This window comes from Aedes aegypti, unplaced genomic scaffold (assembly GCF_002204515.2).
Source record: "Aedes aegypti strain LVP_AGWG unplaced genomic scaffold, AaegL5.0 Primary Assembly AGWG_AaegL5_hic_scaff_1773_PBJ_arrow, whole genome shotgun sequence".
Classification (NCBI taxonomy): domain Eukaryota; kingdom Metazoa; phylum Arthropoda; class Insecta; order Diptera; family Culicidae; genus Aedes; species Aedes aegypti.
The window spans coordinates 1-15,942 of record NW_018735238.1 but is presented as its reverse complement, the minus strand read 5'-3'; the positions used below and the strand labels follow the sequence as shown (position 1 = coordinate 15,942).

Sequence of the window (15,942 nt, the reverse complement as noted above, 5' to 3'; positions counted from 1 at the left end):
GTTTTGATGAAAGTCGAACAGAAGTTAGTTAGGGTTATTTTAAGTGAAATGTTACTGTGTATGTGTGTCTATGAGTGAATGAAGTTTAATTTAATCCAAGAATCACGATTTGAATATAAATTTGATGAATTGGTTTGAAGTGATTTTTCTGCAACAACTGATATAATTTCTCAATAATTCAATATATTTTTGTTTTGTACAATTTAGTTCTCGAAAATATGTTTTTTCTGATTTTTTAAATCATGTAAATATACGAAGGCGATGTGCAGTCTGGAACAAGAAGGCAGTGGTCAAAATTTTGTTTAGAGTAATGGTTTAGTTATGCTGAACTAAAAAAAAATGGGAGATGAAAATAAGCGTTTGGTTGAAGTTTTAGAGTGTTTTCGGGTACAGAAGACTTAAACTCTCGACTGAACCTAAATAGATAAGAAGTTTCCCAGTATAAGTTCAAACATAAAAAAAAGTTTGTAACATTCATGCTTTTCGTTCGAATTTGATGAAACTTTCAAAACTTTACGAAATTTTTGGTCTTTTTGATTGCATGGTTCAAGTTGTTGTGGAGTTATTCTGCATTGTATTGGGGTACTAAAATAATTGTGTACTTGATTCAAACTCCAAATGTACCTGGTTGTGGAAAAATTGATTAGATATTTTCCCTATAGATGCTGCTAGCACAAAAAAAAGGTTTTATCCTAAGAAGGATTGTTGAGTATTTGTGATTAATTTGTTCCTTGTTAATGCGTTGTCGATGACCTACATCAAAACGGATTTTAAAAAGTTGCCAGGACAGGAATATTTCACAGCTAAGATCAAGCTTGCTATAGACTGCCGATTCAAGTGGATAGCAGTTCCTGGTAAAATTTACATAAAAGCAGGACTGAGTTGTGAGTGAGTGTCCAAAAATGATTTAGAGACTTCGTGCCAGAAAAAAGAGAATGAACAGTGATGAAGAAGTCAGAAACTTGGAAATACTACAAGATTGAGAGTTAAGACAAGGGTTTTTTAAAAGAATCTAACAAAACATCTCTCCAAATTTGTCTCAAGTTATCATGATTTTCTCCAGAAATGTCACCAGATAGTGATTCAGGTATCTGCTCAAAGTTTCCTTCAGATCCTCTTCTTCTTCTTGGCATGACGTCTTCACTGGGACAGAGCCTGCTTCTCAGCTTAGTGTTCTTATGAGCACTTTCACATTTATTAACTGAGCTCTTTGCCAAAGTTGCCATTTTCGCATTCGTATAAACGTGTGGCAGGTACGATGATTCTCTATGCCCAGGGAAGTCAAGGAAATTCCCAATACAAAAAGATCCTGGACCGACCGGAAATCGAACCCAGACACCTTCAGCATGGCTTTACTTTTGTAACTGCGACTCTAACCACTCGGCTAAGGAAGGCCCGCTAAGGTTTCCTTCAGATATTCAGGCAAAATCCAGGCAAGAAGTAGGGAAAAAGCACCAATTTTCTACCCAGTACTTTCCTCGGGTTATGTTTTAACGAGAAATATCTTCAAGAATTACTTCAGATATTCCTTCTAATATACCCTTGGAAATCCTTCAAAAATTTCTCAGCAATTCAGCCAGGAATTCTTCATTCCAGCAAAAATCAACAGGATGCATTATAAAGAAGTAGCGATGCAATGGGAGTCGCTTATAGTCAGGCTTCTTCCCTTGCTCTTGATTTACCATCTTTCTCCCCCTTTCAACGATCAACTACAAAAGATAAGCGATTTTACCCACACACAAACTGAGCGTCCGTACTCTGCGGGATGAAATGTTTACACGTGCGTTTGTGTTTGCTTATTTTCATTCCCACAGTTGTGAAGAGTTTGCTTTGACAACCTCAGTGCTCCAAAGAGAAAGACAGTGTTTTCCCTTTTCTCAGTTCCGGGAAGAGCATTTTCAGACAGCTCTTTGCTGTCTCTTTGCTCAACAGTGCAAAGAGGAAAGCGAAACCATGATCTTGTGTTGACGGAGCAACCAAGCTCAGTTCATCCCAAAAGCAATGATGATGTGTTCGAAGAGCTTCGCGGTAAGCAAGAGCTATCAAATGAAAGATGTGCATTTGGCTAGAGCCAACGTTCCTCTCCGCTCTCTCAGCCTCGGATTATACAATACACATCGAGTGCTGACCCATAATTGTTGTGAGCGTAAGAGTTTGCACCATCTATCCGATCAAGATGAGCAAAATAAAGCCTTCGTATAGGTCGACTTCTTGCAAATTTTCGAAAATTACCTTAGTGGAAGTTTGAGCACTACTATAAAGGGAAAAGTGATTAAGACCCCTTTGGTAGCTAACATTGTGGTTTGCTCTGCCAACACTGGGTCTACTTTATAAACCTTATGAATTTATCAGACATATTTATTGAAAAATGCTTCGAACTTTCTTGAGAAATACTATTCTTATTGCTTCTGAAGTATTTATATGAGCTGTTATTTTACTCAAAACATTTCTGGATGATAAAGCATTCTCGAACGTTTTTCTGATATAGCTTGCGTAGAACCTATGGAACAACTGACGGCTTCTAATGAAATGAAAAAATTCACAGAAAATTCAGAATACGCTTTATGTGAAGATTTTTTGTTCTTGTATTATTAAACTACTAACGAATTTGAGTAGTTTCGGGTTCATAACACAATTCATATTCCGTCTGAACTAAACGGAACTGAAGATCTTAAAAGAAGTATTGTAAGTTTTGTTAATGGATCTTAAGAAAACTGCGAAAAAAGTTGCCAAAAACCTTACTGACGGCAATTACATCTTCTTCAATATCACTTTTATAATTTACGAATGATAACCAAAGTTTGAAAATCATGATAAAACATTAGGAGAGAGTGAGAGTTTTAGCCGAGAAACAATGAAATGATTGCAATCTTTTCTCAATAATTCTAACCAGCGTAAATGGGTTGTGAGTTCATATGTTTGCGTTTAGTATATGAGAAATAAAAAACCCAAAAACAAATCTACTCTAAAGTTTTGGTGTTGCATAACAGTGAGCTGCTGAATTTATACGACTTTGATTATAGTTGATTTCTTATACTTGTTTTTTTTTTTTCTCTTTAATCGTAATTCTCTCCTCGTACTCATCTTCTCTGGCTCTGATTACTTTAACTGTGTGTATGAGTGTATGTGTAATAAATACATATTATAAACTTTGAATCAATTATAAGTGTGATTATTATGCTTTTGTTCATATTTCAATCGGGCTTTACTTTTCGAAACAGGGAGAGGTCATTTGCCTAACTATAACTAAGATGAATGCTTTCTTTTCGTGTCTTCCAAGAAATTTTGTGTTTGTTGATTTTCAGATATTATGTTTTACTTTGTAGGTTAGCCTGACAGCAGTTAGTAAACGATGGCGATCGAATGGTGATGACATAGTATTGATCATTATTTTGTTTCAAGTGCCAAATAGAACGATTGTTCGTGCGCTTCTACTAGTTACCTAATTTGTTCTGACTGTTGCTTGTAATTGATGAGAGGAAGAGTGTTGTGTTCGTTTCTCAAAGTACTGTATATGAAACGGAGATCTCAGTCTACTGGAAAACCGGGTTACTATGATTGATCAGAAATTGGGTTTGCTATTGTCATTGTTCGGTACGGTTAACTGAAGTAAACTTAGCAAAGATTATGGAAATTTCACTAGAGATGAATGACAAAAATTGATTACCTAATGATTGAGGAAATTCAACGAGATGGAAAATCAGTTGATACTCATTATTATTTTTAACCATAGAGATTGTTATTTTTTGGCTTAACAGTTGTTTTGGTTCTCCTAAACAGTTACGCTTAATTTCTTTTTAATATAATATACTCCACACACATACAGACAGACATATAAAAGGCTTAGTATTGTTTGTGTTCTCCTCACAGGGATTCTAAGATTGCTATAACAAATATATTCAACAGTTTTAGTTGAAGTCAATAGTAGTAGTCCTAGTAGTAACACATACCATTCTGTTTTGTATTCACTAGTACTATTTCGGGTGAAAAACTTGGATTGACATTAATGGTTGAACATTGTTTCCCCCTCTAAATTGCTACAGGGAAAACTATCGACAACAAAAAAGGAAACCGAAAAAAAACGACTATCTTTGACTGTGTCACATGGATGACGCGCGACTCAACAACATGTCACATGACTGCTGTGATTATTCTATCAATATTTTAGGATAGTTACGCCTAGAATGATTCTCCTTTTTTTTTTGTTATTTCACAATATATCTATAAATAGCTGGGCGCCATTCCCTTCGCTTATCGTACCCTAGTAATTTTAGGTTAATTTTTGTTCATTATTATTGTTTTCTTCCTTCTAGTTCCTCCGGTTGTCACAGTTGTATAAACACCGCTATTTATTACTTTGATGATTTGCTTCTTCCGATGTAAAGAAGTACAATACAAATTGACACATTTATTCGCCTAACCCTAGGAATTATTTTTGCTATAATTTGTGTTGCTTGACTGTCCAATACTGACTTTGCATCGTTACTACAAACATAAATATCAACAAAATTAATACTCAAACAATTAAATTACAACGAAAACAATCGTTTGACGTCAGCGGAATCGGAAACAAAGTAAGCCATGAATTCGTTCCACTGGAACGTCACCGCCTGCTTTGCTTCCGTTTCCCAAACAAAACAAACCACCAAGTCAGCCCCGGAAAAATGCTCGGACAGCCAACCGTGTCCCTTCGCTTCTATTGGCTGTATCTGTATGTATGTGTGCTTTTGTTTTTTGTATAATTGTAACTCCTACCGATTAAAATATTCACTGTTTGCTTCACACTTTGTTCATATCACTGTCAGCGAAAAACAGTTGCCTTTCGCTTCGATTTTCTCATGACTTCCTTTAGAATTTCATCACTCTTGCTCACACTCTCGCGCATTCCTCGCACTTTTTCTAAGCCAATGCGTTCGATTGAACCCGTTTTTCTTACGCCCCAGGTTGCCCCAACCAAATTGTTAAAATAGAAGAAACCACACGAAAAATGCTTTCATAAATACTCCACAGCGAATTCGAAATACAAACGACTAACTAAAAGCCTACACAGAACCGAAAGAAGAAACCGAAACGACGCCGCTTAGGTGTCCTTGCACTTCATCTTCAGCAGAGGTTCCTTTCAGACGACTCGGTTCTATGAAACAGGACCGAGATCGCAACAGTAACCGCTAGTTGGACGACCCGTTGGCATTCCGTTGGCCACCGCTGGCGGCATTGGTTGTGGCACTGGCGTTGGAATAGGAAGTGGTAGACGACGAGATCAGTACGTTTGCTTTGGAGGCGTCCCGCTCGGTGCCGTAGATTTTGCCGGCCTTCTTGGCCATCGACCCGAGCAGCTCCTGGCTTTCCTTGTGGGCGCCGCGCAACGAGAGAGACCACTCCTTGAGGCCGATTTCGTCCTGTGCGGGAAGATACAATCGAAACATTTTCAATATCAATATCAATATCAATATCAATCTTAATCGAAATCGAATCGAAATCGAATCGAAATCGAATCGAAATCGAATCGAAATCGAATCGAAATCGAATCGAAATCGAATCGAAATCGAATCGAAATCGAATCGAAATCGAATCGAATCGAATCGAAATCGAATCGAAATCGAATCGAAATCGAATCGAAAATCGAATCGAAATCGAATCGAAATCGAATCGAAATCGAATCGAAATCGAATCGAAATCGAATCGAAATCGAAATCGAATCGAAATCGAATCGAAATCGAATCGAAATCGATCGAAATCGAATCGAAATCGAATCGAAATCGAATCGAATCGAATCGAAATCGAATCGAAATCGATCGAAATCGAATCGAATCGAATCGAAATCGAATCGAAATCGAATCGAAATCGAATCGAAATCGAATCGAAATCGAATCGAAATCGAATCGAAATCGAATCGAAATCGAATCGAAAATCGAATCGAAATCGAATCGAAATCGAATCGAAATCGAATCGAAATCGAATCGAAATCGATCGAAATCGATCGAATCGAATCGAAATCGAATCGAAATCGAATCGAAATCGAATCGAAATCGAATCGAAATCGAATCGAATCGATCGAAATCGAATCGAAATCGAATCGAAATCGAATCGAAATCGAATCGAAATCGAATCGAAATCGAATCGAAATCGAATCGAAATCGAATCGAAATCGAATCGAAATCGAATCGAAATCGAATCGAATCGAATCGAAAATCGAAATCGAAATCGAATCGAACTCGAATCGAAATCGAATCGAAATCGAATCGAAATCGAATCGAAATCGAATCGAAATCGAATCGGAATCGAATCGAATCGAATCGAAATCGAATCGAAATCGAATCGAAATCGAATCGAAATCGAATCGAAATCGAATCGAATCGAATCGAAAATCGAATCGAAATCGAATCGAAATCGATCGAAATCGAATCGAATCGAATCGAAATCGAATCGAAATCGAATCGAAATCGAATCGAAATCGAATCGAAATCGGAAATCGAAATCGAAATCGGAATCGAATCGAAATCGAATCGAATCGAAATCGAATCGAAATCGAATCGAAATCGAAATCGAAATCGGAATCGAAATCGAATCGAAATCGAATCGAAATCGAATCGAAATCGAATCGAAATCGAATCGAATCGAATCGAAATCGAATCGAAATCGAATCGAAATCGAATCGAAATCGAATCGAATCGATCGAAATGAATCGAAATCGAATCGAAATCGAAATCGAATCGAATCGAAATCGATCGAAATCGAATCGAAATCGAATCGAAATCGAATCGAAATCGAATCGAAATCGAATCGAAATCGAATCGAAATCGAATCGAAATCGAATCGAAATCGAAAATCGAAAATCGAACGAATCGAATCGAAAATCGAAATCGAAATGAATCGAAATCGAATCGAAATCGAATCGAAATCGAATCGAATCGAATCGAAATCGATAATCGGAAATCGAATCGAATCGAATCGAATCGAATCGAAATCGAAATCGAAATCGAATCGAAATCGAATCGAAATCGAATCGAAATCGAATCGAAATCGAATCGAAATCGAATCGAAATCGAATCGAAATCGAATCGAAATCGAATCGAAATCGAATCGAAACGATCGAAATCGAATCGAAATCGAATCGAAAATCGAATCGAAATCGAATCGAAATCGAATCGAATCGAATCGAAATCGAATCGAAATCGAATCGAAATCGAATCGAAATCGAATCGAAATCGAAATCGAAATCGAATCGAAATCGAATCGAAATCGAATCGAAATCGATCGAAATCGAATCGAATCGAATCGAAATCGAATCGAAATCGAATCGAAATCGAATTCGAAATCGAATCGAAATCGAATCGAAATCGAATCGAAATCGAATCGAATCGAATCGAAATCGAATCGAAATCGAATCGAATCGATCGAAATCGAATCGAAATCGAATCGAAATCGAATCGAAATCGAATCGAAATCGAATCGAACAATCGAATCGAAATCGAATCGAAGAATCGAATCGAAATCGAATCGAAATCGAATCGAAATCGAATCGAAATCGAATCGAAATCGAATCGAAATCGAATCGAAATCGAATCGAAATCGAATCGAAATCGAAATCGAAAATCGAATCGAAATCGAATCGAAAATCGAATCGAAATCGAATCGAAATCGAATCGAAATCGAATCGAAAATCGAATCGAAATCGAATCGAAATCGAATCGAAATCGAATCGAAATCGAATCGAAATCGAATCGAAATCGAATCGAATCGAATCGAATCGAATCGAATCGATCGAAATCGAATCGAAATCGAATCGAAATCGAATCGAAATCGAATCGAAATCGAATCGAAATCGAATCGAATCGAATCGAAATCGAATCGAAATCGAATCGAAATCGAATCGAAATCGAATCGAAATCGAATCGAATCGAATCGAATCGAATCGAAATCGAAATCGAAATCGAATCGAAATCGAATCGAAATCGAATCGAAATCGAATCGAAATCGAAATCGAAATCGAATCGAAATCGAATCGAAATCGAATCGAAATCGAATCGAAATCGAATCGAAATCGAATCGAAATCGAATCGAAATCGAATCGAAATCGAATCGAAATCGAATCGAAATCGAATCGAATCGAAATCGAATCGAAATCGAATGATCGATCGAAATCGAATCGAAATCGAATCGAAATCGAATCGAAATCGAATCGAAATCGAAATCGAAATCGAATCGAAATCGAATCGAAATCGAATCGAAATCGATCGAATCGAATCGAAATCGAATCGAAATCGAATCGAAATCGAATCGAAATCGGAATCGAAATCGAATCGAAATCGAATCGAAATCGAATCGAAATCGAATCGAAATCGAATCGAAATCGAATCGAAATCGAATCGAAATCGAATCGAAATCGATCGAAATTCGAATCGAAATCGAATCGAAATCGAATCGAAATCGAATCGAAATCGAATCGAAATCGAATCGAAATCGATCGAAATCGAATCGAAATCGAATCGAAATCGAATCGAAATCGAATCGAAATCGAATCGAAATCGAATCGAAATCGAATCGAAATCGAATCGAAACGAATCGAAATCGAATCGAAATCGAATCGAAAATCGAATCGAAATCGAATCGAAATCGAATCGAAAATCGAATCGAAATCGAATCGAAATCGAATCGAAATCGAATCGAAATCGAATCGAAATCGATGAATCGATCGAATCGAATCGAAATCGAATCGAAAATCGAATCGAAATCGAATCGAAATCGAATCGAAATCGAATCGAAATCGAATCGAAAATCGAATCGAAATCGAATCGAAATCGAATCGAAATCGAATCGAAATCGAATCGAAATCGAATCGAAATCGAAATCGAAAATCGAATCGAAATCGAATCGAAATCGAATCGAAATCGAATCGAAATCGAATCGAATCGAATCGAAATCGAATCGAAATCGAATCGAAATCGAATCGAATCGAATCGAAATCGAATCGAATCGAATCGAAATCGAATCGAAATCGAATCGAAATCGAATCGAAATCGAATCGAAATCGAATCGAAATCGAATCGAAATCGAATCGAAATCGAATCGAAATCGAATCGAAATCGAATCGAAATCGAATCGAAATCGAATCGAAATCGAATCGAAATCGAATCGAACGAATCGAATCGAATCGAAATCGAATCGAAATCGAATCGAAATCGAATCGAAATCGAATCGAAATCGAATCGAAATCGAATCGAAATCGAATCGATGAAATCGAATCGAAATCGAATCGAAATCGAATCGAAATCGAATCGAAATCGAATCGAAATCGAATCGAAATCGAATCGAAATCGAATCGAAATCGAATCGAAATCGAATCGAAATCGAATCGAATCGAATCGAAATCGAATCGAAATCGAATCGAAATCGGAATCGAAATCGAATCGAAATCGAATCGAAATCGAATCGAAATCGAATCGAAATCGAATCGAAAATGCGAATCGAAAATCGAATCGAAATCGAATCGAAATCGAATCGAAAATCGAATCGAAATCGAATCGAAATCGAATCGAAATCGAATCGAAATCGAATCGAAATCGCATCGAAATCGAATCGAAATCGAATCGAAATCGAAATCGAAATCGAAATCGAATCGAAATCGAATCGAAATCGAATCGAAATCGAATCGAAATCGAATCGAAATCGAATCGAAATCGAATCGAAATCGAATCGAAATCGAATCGAAATCGAATCGAAATCGAATCGAAATCGAATCGAAATCGAATCGAAATCGAATCGAAATCGAATCGAAATCGAATCGAAATCGAATCGAAATCGATCGAAATCGAATCGAAATCGAATCGAATCGAATCGAAATCGAATCGAAATCGAATCGAAATCGAATCGAAATCGAATCGAAATCGAATCGAAATCGAATCGAAATCGAATCGAAATCGAATCGAAATCGAATCGAAATCGAATCGAAATCGAATCGAAATCGAATCGAAATCGAATCGAAATCGAATCGAATCGAATCGAAATCGAATCGAAATCGAATCGAAATCGAATCGAAATCGAATCGAAATCGAATCGAAATCGAATCGAAATCGAATCGAAATCGAATCGAAATCGAATCGAAATCGAATCGAAATCGAATCGAAATCGAATCGAAATCGAATCGAAATCGAATCGAAATCGAATCGAAATCGAATCGAAATCGAATCGAAATCGAATCGAAATCGAATCGAAATCGAATCGAAATCGAATCGAAATCGAATCGAAATCGAATCGAAATCGAATCGAAATCGAATCGAAATCGAATCGAAATCGAATCGAAATCGAATCGAAATCGAATCGAAATCGAATCGAAATCGAATCGAAATCGAATCGAAATCGAATCGAAATCGAATCGAAATCGAATCGAAATCGAATCGAAATCGAATCGAATCGAATCGAAATCGAATCGAAATCGAATCGAAATCGAATCGAAATCGAATCGAATCGAATCGAAATCGAATCGAAATCGAATCGAATCGAATCGAAATCGAATCGAAATCGAATCGAAATCGAATCGAAATCGAATCGAAATCGAATCGAAATCGAATCGAAATCGAATCGAATCGAATCGAAATCGAATCGAAATCGAATCGAAATCGAATCGAAATCGAATCGAAATCGAATCGAAATCGAATCGAAATCGATCGAAATCGAATCGAAATCGAATCGAAATCGAATCGAAATCGAAATCGAAATCGAATCGAAATCGAATCGAAATCGAATCGAAATCGAATCGAAATCGAATCGAAATCGAATCGAAATCGAATCGAAATCGAATCGAAAATCGAATCGAAATCGAATCGAAATCGAATCGAAATCGAATCGGAAATCGAATCGAAATCGAATCGAAATCGAATCGAAATCGAATCGAAATCGAAATTCGAAATCGAATCGAAATCGAATCGAAATCGAATCGAAATCGAATCGAAATCGAATCGAATCGATCGAAATCGAATCGAAATCGAATCGAAATCGAATCGAAATCGAATCGAAATCGAATCGAAATCGAATCGAAATCGAATCGAAATCGAATCGAAATCGAATCGAAATCGAATCGAAATCGAATCGAAATCGAATCGAAATCGAATCGAAATCGAATCGAAATCGAATCGAAATCGAATCGAAATCGAATCGAAATTCGAATCGAAATCGAATCGAAATCGAATCGAAATCGAATCGAAATCGAATCGAAATCGAATCGAAATCGAATCGAAATCGAATTCGAAATCGAATCGAAATCGAATCGAAATCGAATCGAAATCGAATCGAAATCGAATCGAAATCGAATCGAATCGAATCGAAATCGAATCGAAATCGAATCGAAATCGAATCGAAAATCGAATCGAAATCGAATCGAAATCGAATCGAAATCGAATCGAAGATCGAATCGAAATCGAATCGAAATCGAATCGAAATCGAATCGAATCGAATCGAAATCGAATCGAAATCGAATCGAAATCGGAATCGAATCGAATCGAAATCGAATCGAAATCGAATCGAAATCGAATCGAAATCGAATCGAAATCGAATCGAAATCGAATCGAAATCGAATCGAAATCGATCGAAATCGAATCGAAATCGAATCGAAATCGAATCGAAATCGAATCGAAATCGAATCGAAATCGAATCGAAATCGAATCGAAATCGAATCGAAATCGAATCGAAATCGAATCGAAATCGAATCGAAATCGAATCGAAATCGAATCGAAATCGAATCGAAATCGAATCGAAATCGAATCGAAATCGAATCGAAATCGAATCGAAATCGAATCGAAATCGAATCGAAATCGAATCGAAATCGAATCGAAATCGAATCGAAATCGAATCGAAATCGAATCGAAATCGAATCGAAATCGAATCGAAATCGAATCGAAATCGAATCGAAATCGAATCGAAATCGAATCGAAATCGAATCGAAATCGAATCGAAATCGAATCGAAATCGAATCGAATGAATCGAATCGAATCGAAATCGAATCGAATCGATCGAATCGAATCGAAATCGAATCGAAATCGAATCGAAATCGAATCGAAATCGAATCGAAATCGAATCGAAATCGAATCGAAATCGAATCGAAATCGAATCGAAATCGAATCGAAATCGAATCGAAATCGAATCGAAATCGAATCGAAATCGAATCGAAATCGAATCGAAATCGAATCGAAATCGAATCGAAATCGAATCGAAATCGAATCGAAATCGAATCGAAATCGAATCGAAATCGAATCGAAATCGAATCGAAATCGAATCGAAATCGAATCGAAATCGAATCGAAATCGAATCGAAATCGAATCGAAATCGAATCGAAATCGAATCGAAATCGAATCGAAATCGAATCGAAATCGAATCGAAATTGAAATCGAATCGAAATCGAATCGAAATGAAATCGAAATCGAATCGAAATCTTTCAAAATCCGATCGAAAATCCGATCGAAATCCGATTCAAATCTGATTGAAATCCAATCGTAATTCAATCGAAATCCGATTGAATTCCGATCGAAATCTGATCGAAATTCGATTGAATTCCGATCAAAATCCGATCGAAATCCTATCGAAATTTGATCGAAATCCGATTGAAATCTAATCGAAATCCGATTGAAATCCGATCGAAATCTGATTGAAATGCGATTCAAATCCGATCGAAAACCGATTGAATTCCGATCGAAATCGGATCGAAATTCGATTGAATTCCGATCGAAATCTAATCAAATCTGATCGAAATCTGATCAAAATCCGATCCAAAATCGATCGAAATCCGATTGAAATCCGATCGAAATCTAATCGAAATCTGATCGAAATCCGATTGAAATCCGATCGAAGTCTGATCGAAATCTGATCGAAATCCGATTGAAATCCGATTGAAATCCGATCGAAATCTGATCGAAATGCGATTCAAATCCGATTGAAATCCGATCGAAAACCGATTGAATTCCGATCGAAATCCGATTGAAATATGATTGAAATCCGATTGAAATCCGATCAAAACTCGATCGAAATCCGATTGAATTCCGATCGAAATCCGATCAAAGTTGATCGAAATCCGATTGAAATACGATTGAAATCCGATTGAAATCCGATCAAAATCCGAAATCCGATTCAAATCTGATTGAAATCCAATCGTAATTCAATCGAAATCCGATTGAATTCCGATCGAAATTCGATTGAATTCCGATCAAAATCCGATCGAAATCTGATCGAAATCCGATCGAAATTTGATCGAAATCCGATTGAATTCCGATTGAAATCTGATCGAAATCCGATCGAAATCTGATCAAAATCCGATTGAAATCCGATTGAAATCCGATTGAAATCCGATCGAAATCTGATCGAAATCCGATCGAAATCCGATTAAATTCCGAAATCGGATCGAAATTCGATTGAATTCCGATCAAAATCCGATCGAAATCTAATCGAAATCCGATCGAAATCTGATCGAAATCCGATTGAAATCCGATCGAAATCTGATAGAAATCTGATCGAAATCCGATCGAAATCCGATTGAATTCCGGTCAAAATTGGATCGAAATTCGATTGAATTCCGTTCAAAATTCGATCGAAATCTAATCGAAATCCGATCGATATCTGATCGAAATCCGATTGAAATCCGATCGAAATCTGATCGAAATCCGATTCAAAATCCGATTGAAATCCGATCGAAATTCAATCGAAATCTGATTGAATTCCGATCGAAATTGGATTGAAATTTGATTGAATTCCGATCAAAATCCGATTGAAATCTTATCGAAATCCGATCGAAATCCGATTGAAATCTGATCGAAATCCGATTGAAATCCGATGGAAATCCGATTGAATTCTCATCGAAATCTAATCGAAATCCGATTGAAATCCGATCAAAAGTCAATCGTTATCCGATAGAAATTTAAGTGAAATTCAATTAAGGGAGGAATTTATCAAATACTGGAGCCCTGTTCACCGATAATCAAAACTACTTACCGCCATCGTCAGTATCAGTCGTCCGTCCCGAATGCCATCTCGGAACTTGATCTGTATGCACTGTTCGTTCTTGAAACTGTATGTAGTCCGGCGCGATCTCCTCGATCTGGTCCATAAACACCAGGTCCGGCTTCGTGCTGCTACTTTCCGTGTTGTAGTTCTAGCCTGCAATTCCGACAAGAATCGATTCTTTCAGTTTACCGGAGACCGACGACTAATCGAAAGTCACTCACCTATTTGGATAAAGCTTTGCGTACCGCGTCTGCCACACCGACGCAAACGAACCGCTGTACTTCTTGAGATACCCGTGCAGTATGCAGTCCGAGTCCTTCTCGTCCGCGTCGAACCGCTGCTTCTGCTTCGCCTTTCGCTTTTGCTCCACCCGATCCCGCCTCCAGGTTGACGGTTTCGAATACTGTTTCTGCCACCTCCTGCTGCCATCTGTATGTGAATAGTGGAATCAGAGGTTAGGTTTCGCGCTTGGGAAGGTTCCTTATAATACGTGCCTTTCCGAGATGGTCAGCGGGAAGTACTTGTAAAGCTCTTGATCCTGTTCAGTCAGTTTGATACCTTTGGTGTCCTCTTCGTCGAACGAACCGATATCGAAGGCGTCCGCGGCGTTAACTTCCCCCCGGGGCGGTATCAGAGGTGGGGTGTACTTCTGGTAGTACACCTGATTCCAGTCGATACCGGTGAAGAATGGATGCGCTTTGACCTCGTCCGCCCTGTGGAGTTTTCGATAAGAGAAATTAGAAGCTAGAAGGAGGACATAATTTGGCTGAAGCTCACCCTCCCCCTTTACAGCCTAATCGTTTGTCTATGTCCCGTTGTAGCAGTCCTTCCAGCAAGTCTCTCAGTTCTTTGCTAAACGATTCCGGTAGTTCGACGTTCTGCAAATTGGAATCGGAAAATTAGTTTTCAATCCACACTAAAAGCAGCAGCATCCACCGAACTTACCATCGTCAACGTCATCCGGTCGATTTCGTGTTTGTCCTTGGTTTTGTGCTGCCGGAAGGGCGAATGGCCCTTCAGCAGTTTGTAAAGCATGCACCCGAAACTGAACCAATCGGCACTGGAATCGTACGGGGTACCCTTGGAGAGCACTTCCGGTGCCATGTAGCCATGTGTCCCAACCGAGGCGTGCGGTTTCTTTTTGCTAAAATCACAAGCCAACCCCAGATCGGAAATCCTCACGTGTCCATTCTCGTCCAGTAGAATGTTGGCCGGTTTCAAGTCCCGATACACGATGAACCGCTTGTGCATGTGCTCCAGCCCGAGAATGACCTAGATTTGCGAAGGAAAGAGAAACAGTTAGCGAACCAGATAAGTGAAAATGGAGAAAATTAAAACGGAAATGGAGCAGATAAGGTTTCGTTCGATTCCCAGTTGGTGTTCGGTCACGTGGAATAGTAGTTGCCGGGGTGGTCGCGGCAGGAGGCAGATTCCCAGCAGCAGCAGCAGCACACTTTGATTACTTTGGACAACGAGTTTGGAGTCATGTGAGAATAGAAAACAGCGCAATTGCATCGAAATAGTTTTGTTTTCATACTTTTTCACAGCGACAAATAACGATACCTTATCTACTAGGGAGAGGGAGCACCATGGCTAGCCAATTTCCGATCGCATTTCACGATTCTGATTAAGATTAAGCCATTCTAAAGAATATTGCTTGATATGCTTTCGATGCACAAGGTAAGGTCATATGTAGAAGCCAAAGAAGCTCATTTGCATTTGTCAAAATCAATTGACTAATCATTTATGTAAAGTCTGTCCAACGCTTTGAAATATCCCACGTGAAATATTTCACAACAGACGAAATACATACAGAAGCCATTTCAATTCTGGAACGCTAAAACAGCATTAAGATAGCATTCTTCTTGTAGTGTAGTTAAAGCATACATTTCTGCTATTTTATTGTTTTTGGTAAATGAAAGAGTCTATGGTATGTGCGATGAACTATTTTAT

At 38.0% G+C, this 15,942-nt stretch overlaps 1 pseudogene; it reads right to left on the bottom strand.

Moving 5' to 3' along the window:
* Nucleotides 1-5,110: 5,110 nt before the first annotated feature.
* Nucleotides 5,111-15,261, bottom strand: LOC110680752 (annotated as a pseudogene).
* Nucleotides 15,262-15,942: the final 681 nt, after the last annotated feature.